Source organism: Staurois parvus, unplaced genomic scaffold (genome assembly GCF_062004578.1).
Source record: "Staurois parvus isolate SC_StPar_1 unplaced genomic scaffold, SC_StPar_1.0 ptg000188l, whole genome shotgun sequence".
Lineage (NCBI taxonomy): Eukaryota > Metazoa > Chordata > Amphibia > Anura > Ranidae > Staurois > Staurois parvus.
Genome location: NW_028317984.1, coordinates 1,697,806 through 1,710,497, shown reverse-complemented (window position 1 = coordinate 1,710,497; position 12,692 = coordinate 1,697,806). Strand labels below are relative to the sequence as shown.

At 40.0% G+C, this 12,692-nt stretch overlaps 1 protein-coding gene across 1 annotated transcript in view; it reads left to right on the top strand.

The window, feature by feature from the left end:
- Nucleotides 1-9,934: 9,934 nt before the first annotated feature.
- Nucleotides 9,935-12,692, top strand: part of LOC149462017 (synaptotagmin-2-like) — a 172,589-nt gene continuing 169,831 nt past the window's right edge. The window contains exon 1 of the mRNA XM_089677584.1: nucleotides 9,935-10,085. The gene's annotated coding sequence lies outside the window, so the exon portion shown is untranslated. The remainder of the gene's footprint in view (nucleotides 10,086-12,692) is intronic.

The following is a 12,692-nucleotide window of genomic DNA, read 5'->3' as shown; positions in this document are numbered from 1 at the left end:
GAATCCACACCAGAACATCCCTAGCGATTGATGCTGACAGGAAAGACGGTTTGGATATTCTATGAGCGCGGTCAATGGTGAGCTCTACATCTGAGAGAGACGGAATAAGATGTTTCATATATTGTTGGATGTAGGGTATTAGTGCCTCATTGGTGATATTTTCAGGAATACCCCTAAACTTGATGTTGTTGCGTCTGGAATGATCCTCCAGGTCCGCTAATTTCAAATTAATTTGTTCGATGTCAGAAGTGTGATCAGCATGTGCGTCAATCAAGTCGTTGTGGGCTGTAATCAATTCCCCCATCTTTGTCTCAATATGGCGTAGTCTGTGATCCTGTTTTTGAATCGCGGTAGTGATTTGGGCGAGTGATGATGTCAAGTCGCTGTGTAGCGTCTGCCTGAGTGAGAGGAGAATGTTTTTCATGCAGATTTTCGAGATAGGTTGGTCAGACACAGGGAACGATTCTATCACCAGAAAATCGTTGGCATGCTGAGGGGATGGATGGATGAGGGTTTGGCAGGTGGTTGCAGTGTCTGTGTCCAGGCGTGGTCTGGACTTAGCTGGGCTACTTGTTGTGGGGGACAGGGGTGGAGATGACTCACCAGGGTCCCCAGGGTAGAGCGGGTACTGCAGCCTGGGATCTGTGTGATGGATCCTGTCATCCTCCTCGTGTCTGACTGCTCCGTTCTGACAGCCGGCACCATCTTGGATCCCTGCTTGAACAGCAGGGAAGAAGTGAGTGGGTTTTCCGACGGCGGGGCATTGCTGGGGAGGGTTGTGCACCTCTGCCCTTGCTTATTATGGGGTTGGAATCCCTCTGGGCCGGTGTGAGCCGTGTCGGGTCTGACTTATGGACGGAGCGGTTCTCACTGCATGTCCATACAGGAGCCGGCCGCGCATGCGCCCCCTCTAATCTAGACTTTGAGGACCAGCTATACGGGAACCTATCCTGCAGGCAATGTAAAACTTTCCTTGAAATACCTTTTAGGGAGCGCACAAGATTTTGTAATATTGAGTTTATAGTAGGAAACCCTGCTAAACGTATCCAAGGTGGCTGATAGTGCTGTCAGGGAGGTCAAGGGGTCCGTCACAGTAAGAATAACATCATCTGCAATTTTTATACCAGAGATCAAGGGATTCAATCTAATAGCTGTCGCTAAGGGTTCCATCACTAAAGTGAAAAATTATAGGGGATAGAGGACATCCCCGTCTAGTCCCGTTGGTAATCGAAAAAGGGTCTGACATAGCGTTGGATGTAAAAACTTGCGCAGAGGGCACAGTGTATAACGCCGTAATAGCTGATTTAATGTACCCATGCATACCAAAATTGCCAAGAGTAGAGTCAAGACATCCCCAATGAACTCTATCAAAAGCCTTCTTAGCATCCAAGGCCAAAAATACCGTTTGCGAGTTATGGAATTCAGCAATTCGCAACAAATTAAGCACTCTTCGTGTTCCAGCCGCTGCCTGCCTACCTTTAACAAAACCCACTTGGTCTGATTGGATAAGAGAAGGGGTCACTGTTAATAATTTAGTAGCAAGGATTTTAGCATAGATTTTTAGATCCGTATTCAGTAAGAAGCAAAAATTTTGAGGACAATCCAGGGATTTGCCTGGTTTAGATAAAGTAACTATAATTGCTTTCAACATCTCGGGAAAGGCCGCCTTACTGGCTGCCTCTAGAAACACTATTTTAAGATGGGGCAATAAGATGTCTTAAAATTCCTTATAATATTCTGCAGTAAACCCATCCTCCCCAGGCGATTTCCCCTTCGGCAACGCTTTAATAGCGGTTCTCGCCTCTTAATAAGAGCAGGGGTTGTTTGATGCGTGTTTGGGTCATCTTTAAGATTATACAATTGATCATAGTAGGCTCGAAATGCCTCAGCAATTTTGTTAGGATGGAATACTTTTTTCAGCTATATGGGATCTACTGTATCATAGAAGGGATTTTGGCTTTCACCTGTTTAGTATTAATGAAAGAGGCCAACAGCCTACCGGCCTTATTACCCTGGGTGTACGAAGGGCCTTGGCCCTTCGAAGAAATTTTTCGTGTTGGAGTAAGAGAAGTTCCTTAAGGGCCAATCTATGACTCTGTAACTCCCGTAGCACTGTAACTGACAAACTGCTTATGTTGGGATTCCAAACTAGCAATCTTAGCTTAAATATGTGACAGAGCACCTTGTCTGTGCCTCTTCTCACTGGAAGCCAATTGAAGCAACACACCACGACACAAGGCCTTATGTGCACACCACACATTAAATACATCCGTGTCTGAAGAGGCATTCATAGAGAAGTACTCATGTAATGATTTAGAGATATGAGCGCGGCTACTAGAGTTGAGGAACATAGAAAAATCATTGCGCCACAGGAATATCGGTGAAAACTGTAAATTCTCTTTTATACTTAGGGATATGGGCGCATGGTCTGACCACGTCATAGGGTGAATGGTCGGTTTGGTTCTATGTTGAAGTAGTAGATCGGTCAGAAAATAATCTATTCTTGAATAGGATTTATGTGGGGACGAATAATACGTAAAATCTTTCTCGGAATCATGGAGACGCCTCCAGGGATCATACAGATTATACTCCCTAAGGGTTGACGCCATCGAACGCCGTACTCCCCATGACTGCCCTGAAACATCTAAAGATCTATGGACAATTGCATTGAAATTGCCACAATAAAGTAGATAGCCTTTCTGAATTTTTGAAACTTTTTTCTGTAGTGAGTTAAACGAAATTTGGTTAGTATTGGGAGCATAAAGGTTCACAATTGTGTAAAGAGCACACCATTATTAAAAACCTGCCCTTCCTATCCCTCTTCAGGGAAAGATGAGAGAATGCTACCGACTGTTTAACAGCAATCAGGACCCCACATTTTGTCTGGGGGGCATTAGCTGTAAACACATGGGGAAACAATTTATGGGAAAAGTGCGGGGCCTTAAGTGCCGAGAAATGAGTTTCTTGTACACAAAGAACATCCCCATCCCCATCCCTGATCAATCACTGTTTTTGGTAGAAATTATATTTCTACATTGCAAATAATTTACTAGCAGGTGTAGTAGAGTAATAGAAATCCAACAGACCCAACAGTCATGATATGCATGCTGCTGATTCTGTGTAATTTAATCATTAATTGAAAGGGGCATGTTCAAAATAATAGCAGTGTGGAGTTCTATTAGTGAGGTCATTCATTCTTTGAAAAACAGGTGGCAATTATTGCCCTTATTTAACCATTTGACGCCCGGCCTATGACCAAATGGCATCTGCAAAAATGTATTCGCTTTCCGGGAGACCGCCATATGGCGTCCTCCCGCACATGCGCAGTTCGCGCGCTTGCAGATCTGTCGCCGGCCGTGTACCTCGGACACGGCCGATGACAGATCTGAGTACCGGCCCCCGTTGCCGGTACCATATGACCTGCTGTGACCAATCACAGCAGGTCACATGACAGTTGTATACAATGGATGGCCATCCATTGTATACTAGTTTCTAGCTGTGAATAGTCACAGCTAATCACATGCACATGTCATGTGATTAGCTGTGAATAGTCACAGCTAATCACATGCACATGTCATGTGATTAGCTGTGGCCAAATCACAGCTAAGCACAAAAAAAAAAACCCCTGAATGAATCCATGTCATTCAGGTAAATGCTTGCTTATAGCAAAGCAATTCTTTGCTATAAGCAAATTGGGGAAGTGATTAGTATTTTTTTTTTGTTTACACAAAGTAGTACAATGTTACTATGTTAACATTGTACTACTTTGGACATAGTGAAAAAAAATTTAATAAAATTTTGAATAAAAAAAAAAATATATATTTTTTTTTTTTCCACACTGTCACCAGTCAGTGTCCCTGATCACTGCCATGCCAGTTATATGATGACGCTGTACTGCACTGGTGACAGTATGTAAAAATAAAATTGTGAAAATATTTTTTTTTTATTTTCTCATTTTCCGAAAAATGCAACTTCAAAAAACTCGCCATGCCTCTTATGAAGTACGTCGGACTGTCTACTTTGCAAAAAGTGGTCATTTGGGGGATATCTGTACTATTCTGACATTCTTGGACCTCAAGAAATTAGATTGGCTGTTAGTACTTCAGGATTGATCAATATTCAGATCTATACCATAGTCTGTGAACTCTATAACTTTCCTACAAACTAAAAAATACATCCTAATTTGGGTTATTTTCACCAAAGACATAGTAGAATACATCTCGGCCTAAATTTCTGAAGAACAATTATTTATTTGCAAACTTTTATAACAGAAACAAAGAAAAACGTGTTTTTTTTTTTTACAAAAATTTCGGGCTTTTTTGTTAATTTAGCAAAAAATAAAAACCCCAGCGATGATTAAATACCACCAAAAGAAAGCTCTAGTTGTGTGAAGAAAATTATAAAATTTTAGTTTGGGTACAATGTTGTATGACTGTGCAATTGTCATTCAAAGTGTGAGAGCGATGAAACCTGAAAAATGGCCTGGGCAGGAAGGTGTAAAATTGCACGGTATTGAATTGGTTAAGGAAGGAAGGCAGCAAATGAGGTACATGCTGGTTACAGTGCATTTCTCTCTGAAATTCTGAGGAAAATGGGTCATTCTAGACATTGTTCAGAAGAACAGCGTACCTTGAATAAAAAGTTGATTGGAGAGGGGAAAACCTATAAAGAAGTGCAGAAAATGATAGGCTGCTCAGCTAAAATGATCGCAAATGCTTTAAAATGGCAACCAAAACCTGAAAGACGTGGAAGAACGTGAAAAACTACCATTCGAATGGATAGAAGAATAGCCAAAATGGCAAGGACTCAGCCAACAATCAGCTCCAGGAAGATCAAAGAAGGTCTAAAGTTACCTGTGAGTACTGTTACAATTAGAAGACGCCTATGTGAAGCCAAGCTATCTGCAAGAAGCCCCGCAAAGTCCCATTGTTGAAAAAAAGACGTGCTGAAGAGGTTACAATTTGTCAAAGAGCACATTGACTGGCCTAAAGAGAAATGGTGCAACATTTTGTGGACTGATGAAAGTAAGATTGTTCTTTTTGGCTCTAGTGGCTGGAGACAGTTTGTCAGACGACCCCCAAACACTGAATTCAAGCCACAGTACACTGTGAAGACAGTGAAGCATGGTTGCGCAAGCATCATGATATGGGATGTTTCTCATACTACGGTTTTGGGCCTATTTATTGTATACCAGGGATCATGGATCAGTTTGAATACATCAGAATACTTGAACAGGTCATGCTGCCTTATGCTGAAGAGGAAATGCCCTTGAAATGGGTGTTCCAACAAGACAACGACCCCAAACACACCAGTAAACATGCAACATCATGGTTCCAGACCAACAAGATTGACGTTATGGAGTGGCCAGCCCAATCCCCGGATCTTAATCCAATAGAAAACTTGTGGGGTGACATCAAAAATGCAGTTTCTGAGGCAAAACCAAGAAATAGAGAAGAACTGTGGAATGTAGTCCAATCATCCTGGGCTGGAATACCTGTTTACAGGTGCCAGAAGTTGGTTGACTCCATGCAACACAGATGTACAGCAGTTCTCAGAAGCAGTGGTTATACAACTAAATATTAATTAAGTGATTCAAAGGAAAGCAAAATCTTCAAACATTTTTCAGTTTATATAGTGAATGTTTGAGTTTGTAAAGAAGAATACAAACACTGCTATTTTTTTGAACAGTCTAATATTCAGTTTTCTTCAATTTTTTTTTTAGAGGAACAACAAATTTGATATATTTTTCTTCATGTTTTGATTTGGAATAGAATGTGTAGTGTTCCCAATGCATTTGTGTGTATGGAAATAAAAGCTATTAGAAGGATTTTGAGCATTATTCACTTTTTTCAACACACTGCTATTATTTTGAACACAACTGTATCTCCTTCCACGGGTACAATTCCCCATTTCTGCGCAAGCTGAAATCCTTCTACTTCCGAGGTGACAGTCGGTAAACGGTTATCCTTAGTTATCAGAAATTTTGTGGGGAATCCCCACTGGTATTTTATATTGTTATTACGGAGTAACTTTGTAAGAGAGATTAATTTTTTGCGGGCAAGAATGGTATACTGTGAGAGGTCAGCGAACAAAGATATCCCATTATACAGCGCCAGTAAGGGAATGTGCGTTCTTGCAAACGCCATCAGCGAGTGCCCCCACAGCAAGCAGCTTACTATGGGGGCACCTGCTGCTCTGTGTGTCCATTCACACTCGGAGCTGCGGCTTGGCCCCACCCCCTCTCTCTCCTCCTTGGCTGACTGGCTGTGATTGACAGCCAATGGCTCCTGTTTGCTTTCTCAGCCAATGAGGAGGCAGAGACCCAGGACAGCCGATTCTGTCACATCATTGGATAGACTCAGGTGAGTATTGAGGGGGCTAGGGGAGCTGCTACACATTGGTTTTTCACTTTCATGCATAGAATTCATGAAGATAAAAAACTTTCAGCCTTTACAACCACTTTAATTCTTGCTGTGGCACGTGTACACATTTGGATGAAGGGTTTTACCACTGCCCACCTGTACGTGTAAACAACGCCTAAGGGTGCTGGTGCAAAAGCAACTAAAGGCTCATTTTCAAGTGTAGCAGGCACTGCTCTGAAAAACGATCCAAGTGTGTTTGACAGGAGGCGATATGTTGCCTCCTCCCGATCACCACCCGATTTAAACCAAAAATTGCCGTGCACACAATTGGGACATGATATCCATATATACAGGTGAAACTCAAAAAATTAGAATATTGTGCAAAAGTTCATTTATTTCAGTAATGCAACTTAAAAGGTGAAACTAATATATGAGACTCATTACATGCAAAGCAAGATAGTTCAAGCCGTGATTTGTCATAATTGTGATGGTTATGGTTTACAGCTCATGAAAACCCCAAATCCACAATCTCAGAAAATTAGAATATTGTGAAAAGGTGCAATATTCTAGGCTCAAAATGTCCCACTCTAATCAGCTAATTAAGCCATAACACCTGCAAAGGGTTCCTAAACCTTTAAATGGTCTCTCAGTCTGGTTCAGTAGGTATCACAATCATGGGAAAGACTGCTGACCTGACAGTTGTGCAGAAAACAATCATTGACACACTCCATAAGGAGGGAAAGCCTCAAAAGGTAATTGCAAATTAAGTTGGATGTTCCCAAAGTGCTGTATCAAAGCACATTAATAGAAAGTTATGTGGAAGGGAAAAGTGTGGAAGAAAAAGGTGCACAAGCAGCAGGGATGACCGCAGCCTGGAAAGGATTGTCAGGCAAAGGCCATTCAAAAGTGTTGGGGACTTTCACAAGGAGTGGACTGAGGCTGGAGTCAGTGCATCAAGAGCCACCACACACAGACAGATCCTGGACATGGGCTTCAAATGTTGTATTCCTCTTGTCTTTGCACCTGCCCAGACTTGCCAAAAGCACCAAAACCTGGTTCAATGACCATGGGATTACTGTGCTTGATTAGCCAGCAAACTCGCCTGAACTGAACCCCATAGAGCATCTATGGGGCATTGCCAAGAGAAAGATGAGACCGAACAATGTAGAAGAGCTGAAGGCCGCTATTGCAGTATCCTGGTCTTTCATAACACCTCAGCAGTGCCACAGGCTGATAGCTTCCATGCCACGCCGCATTGAGGCAGTAATGTCTGCAAAAGGGGCCAAAACCAAGTACATATGCATGCCTATACTTTTCAGAGTTCTGATATTGTTCTATGTACAATCCTTGTTTTATTGATTGCATGTAATATTCAAATTTTCTGAGATTGTGGATTTGGGGTTTTTATGAGCTGTAAGCCATAATCATCACAATTATGACAAATCACGGACCTATCTTGCTTTGCATGTAATGAGTCTATCTCATATATTAGTTTCACCTTTTTAAGTTGCATTACTGAAATAAATGAACTTTTGCACGATATTCTAATTTTTTTGAGTTTCACCTGTGTGTGTGCGTGTTTGTGTGTGTGTGTGTTTTTGCGTGTGTGTGTGTTTTTGCGTGTGTGTGTTTTGCGTAGGTGTAACAAAAAAAAAGCACAGGAACGTTTCACAGAACCCTCGTATGTTTGACAATTGATCAATCCCGATGTACTGACTGCCTATCTCACTTCTTGAGACCCTATAATACAAGGGCAGCACAAATACACCCCAAGTGACAATCTGAAGTATTTAGTAAGAGGCATGGTGAGTTTTTTGAAGTTGTGATTTTTTTTGTCACAATTTTTTGGAAAATAACTTATTATTGTGATTGGACATAGCTATCACTGGTACACTGTGATTGGCACTGCTGTTGTGCCATGTGATCACTATGACCAAACACAGAGATCATTATAAAAATATACAATGAATGGCTATGAATGAAAGCCATTCAATGTGTATAAATGACATGTGAACGCTGTTAGTCATGGCAATCACATGATACCAGAATCGGCTCAGTACAATGATCTGTCATTCTTTAGAAAAGATCGCTCTGCAGTCATATGATGTCCACCCAGGATGGGAGAGCTACCGCTTGGCCATCATTTTTACAATAGGCCAGGGAGAAGGCAGTTAACGACTGGTACCACTGGATTAGCATAACTATATATGGTATTGCCACAAAAGTAGGAGAATTTAATTAGGTGTTTTTTTTTTTTTTTTTTTTTTTTTTGGTAGTGGTCATGATAAGGGCAAGGTAGATAGATTTATTTATTGTTTATGGGTTTTTTTTTTTCTTACTATTTTGAGGCAGTTTTCCTTTAATAACAAAAATGAATCAGCAGGTATCCATTACCCTTTACCACCAAATGAAAGCCCAATTTATCCTGAAAAAACTAGGTATACAGAAAGTATACCGGGATACATAAGGTTTGTGATGCTAATATTTTTGAAAGTTGAATTTAGACGTTAAAAAGTTTTATTTTCAGACATTGGGTATTTAAAAGAAAAGTACAGCCAAAGCTCTTTTGGCTGTACTTCTGTGGATAACAGGATTGCAGTTCATTCTGAACTCCTGTGCCCTATTTTGAGCCCACAGTGGGCTGAAGCTCGTCCGCTGACATCACTCGACCAGTCCAGGCTGGGGAAAGATCCCTACTTTTTACAGTCGGGATCTACCCCAGAGTCTGGAGTGGCACCTGGCTCAGCCTCTCAGCGAGCTGCTGACAGGCTGAGCCAACCACTCCCTCTCCCTCCACATCCCAGTGCTCCATTGAGTGCAGAGGGGCAGAGCAGACAGTGGTGACTGACAGCCACTGCTCTGCTTAGAGTGGCTGTGAGAACTCCGCAATCAGTGGTCATGTGATTGCTTAGTTCTTACACAAAAAATCACAAAACATCCCCTGTCAAAAAATGTTGACTACAGTCTGTGTGCATGAATACATAGGATAACATGCTGGGAGGTTTACTTGGCTGTAGGGAAAAAACGTCAAAAGCCAAAAACAGCAGCTGTAAAAATGTCTAGTGTGCATGAGGACTCATACTTTCCTTGTAGTCACTGAATCAGAAATTTAGGAGATATCTTTCAGACAGGAGCACAAACCGCCATAAAAACACTTTAGTAGATGAGGGACCCATTACATCTTCTGTCTGGTTTTTGCTCTGTTACTTTTGTATTCCCTTTGGGTGGATTTAACCTTACCTGCTGAGTGGTTTAGTACAGGAATCTCTTCAAGGTGGGAGAAGTTTTTGATGGAATTTGTTTATGAATGTATTATAACAAAGGTTGTCCCAGTAAATCCTTCTGTGTATGTCCCCAATTGCCAAATGACGATTTTTCTCAATTGTGCTACTATGCCTGTGCTAATTGCAATTATTACATTTTATTACTTTAACTTTGTATTTAAAAAATAAACAAAATGACAGACAATGCAAGCAAAAAATCTATTGTAAAAAGTTTTTTTGGGATTTATTTATTTTCTTTTTAATTGCGTTTAATTAAATATTCAATGTGCTTGATCCTATTTAGATTGGAGTCACCCAGTTGGATGAATTTTAGAGCTTCCGGAGTCTGAGCATTTTTACTGGATTAAAACTGTTGGACTAAGTATTCTTGCTGGTATTGGAAAAACACACTTGTGGATCATTGTTTTAAAGGAAATACAGTAAAACAACTGAAGTAAATGTAAGTATGTTTTTTACTGCCAGTTACCAGCTACTAGTGAGCATATCCAACAGCTTAAATTTTTATACCTGACAAAAATAGTTTTTTTGCTTATGTTACTTTCTTTGCTTGAATATATTCACTGTTAATGCACAATAGACATACTGAAAAGTCATACCCTTTTTACCTGTTGATCCTGCAGTTTTCTGCAAACAATCTCATTTTGAACTACAGTGTTGCGTGTTTATATCAGCACCTACAGAGTGCAGGCATTGTAAATGTTACCAGATTAACAGTGATCAAGCAGAGTGCACAAAGCACACAATGCTCATTTGTTTATTCCAAGTTTAATCTGTTTAAAAGAAATGGATCGCATTATTCAGATATTTACTTTCTTTATAGTGACAGCACAGGCCACATGGAAAAGCACATGAATTTGTATTCGAGAACTACTCTTGCTAACACATAGGATACTAAGCTGAGAAAGTGAATATCGGAACAAACCCAAATCTGAATGAAAATAGCATAAACAATTCGTGACTAACCTGTATCAAGAGGAGAGCACAAAACACATTACTCACTTGCTCATTCTAAGTCTAATGTAAGCTTGTTGGTATTAGTCTCTTGAAATCACACTACAAATCATTAACGCTCCCTCTTGCTGCAGCCTAGTAATAACATTATTGGGAGGTTTATTAATTTACTTGCTAAATAAACCTGTAGGAAGTGCCAACACCAATAATCAGTACTTGCAACATAAAAAGAAGTAAAAAGTATTTTAAAGTGTCACTAAACCCACAACAGCAAAATCTGTCTGTATATGCAGTAAAGAATGCTTGTTATACTCACTGCTAGCCAGCTCTCCATCCTTCCCCTCCCACAGGTTGCAACCACTGACAGATCGCTGTCAGCATGGACAGATAGTAGATGTCTGTTTTAGACCTGTAAAAAAAAAAAACAAAAACAAAAAAAAAAAATGTACCTCTACAAAAAAAAATTAAGTTGTCTAAAAAAATAAAGAAACCAACTATAAATAAGGCCAAAGGCCTCGTTCATGTGGGGCATACTACAGAGAGGCCATGTTTAGATGCACAGGTGTTCCATACATTCCTGTGCAAGCATAGGATTGGGACACAGCAACTGCATCAAGACAGCCACTGCTCCCAACTTGACATCCATGTGGCTTATGTCCCTGAACTCCCACTGCCTGCGTTTGGGGCAACGGACCTGCACAGATGTCAGATCTGTCCTTGCCCATGCGGGTAAACACAGCCCTCCATGGACATATGCTTTAGTACATCACATTGAACGAGGCCTTAGTAGGAATTTAGCAGGAATTTTGTAAGTTATGTTGTGGTTTTGTGTGCAAATAAGGATTTTAGGTTTGTTTTTTGTTTTTTTTAATAGTGATTTTATAAACATTTGCGCAACTATTTGGGAGCCTAAAAAAAATCTGTAGCACCTTCTTTTTAATCTACTGGTCATGTGCTTTCAGAAAATATACGAATTGGGGGGTCATTTATAAACTCTGAAAGCGATTAAGCAAAAAATTTAAACTTTCAGATTTTATAGAGATTTGGTTATTTACATTTTTGCGTACCTTCGATTTTCACTATTTTGAAAAAAGGCACAATTTAAAATGGAAAAATATTTATTAACTTATTACAGGTTAAACTTATATTTAGCAGGAATTTTGTAAAATTAGCTGTTTTTATCTGCTAATAATGACTTTACTGTATTTTCAGCAAAAATATTGCTTTGATAAACATTTGCGAAAATATTACAGGATCTTAAAAATCAGTTGTAACTTCTGTTTATTGTACTTGTCATGTGCTTCCCAAAAATGTATGGTTTGGGTGGTCTTTTACAAACTCTGAAAGCTGTAAGGGAAAAATAAAAAAGCAATGGAAAATTTCAAAAATGGTCCAGCTAGCTGGGTTTTAAAGTGGAGCACAAGGCCTGGCAGCAAAAGGGCTAAAGGGTAAGTTCATCTTTAGGAGCATGTTTGTATTTAGGTGCAGCATGTAACATGCTCCTATATACCCACCTTTTTTGACAGCCGGTGGGGGATCTTTTCCCCGCACCCACTGTCACAGCCGCTTTATTCATTCACATTTTCTGTGTGAATGTTATATAATGTGAAACTTACATAGTTAGGCTGGTCCATACATGTGTAGATTTTCAGACGAGAATATTAATTTCAAGAATATTCATTTGATTTTCTCATCGTTAGTGGGGTCAAATAGATGTTTGTTTTCTACAGCAGGGATGGAAAAATTTGTAGGGGCAGGAAGGAAAACTTTTCTCGATCAAACAGATTTTCGTCAGGTGTATGTGGTTACCGTTCAGAAATTACATTCATTTTAAAATTGAATGTTAAAAGCAAAAAGACAATTTTCGAACAACATTCTTTTGATTGAATGTGCAAAGAATTTTCGTATGTCTTTTCTTACGAATATTCTCTGCTGAAAATCTACACGTGTATAGCCAGTCTGGGTGAAAAAAGAGAAGTCCATTCAGTTAAAAAAAAAAAAATTATAATCCTATATCCAGAGTTGATCCAGAGGAAAGCAAAAAAATGCAGCAAAGCATGATCCAATTTGTTCTTGCAGGGGAAGAAATTTCTTC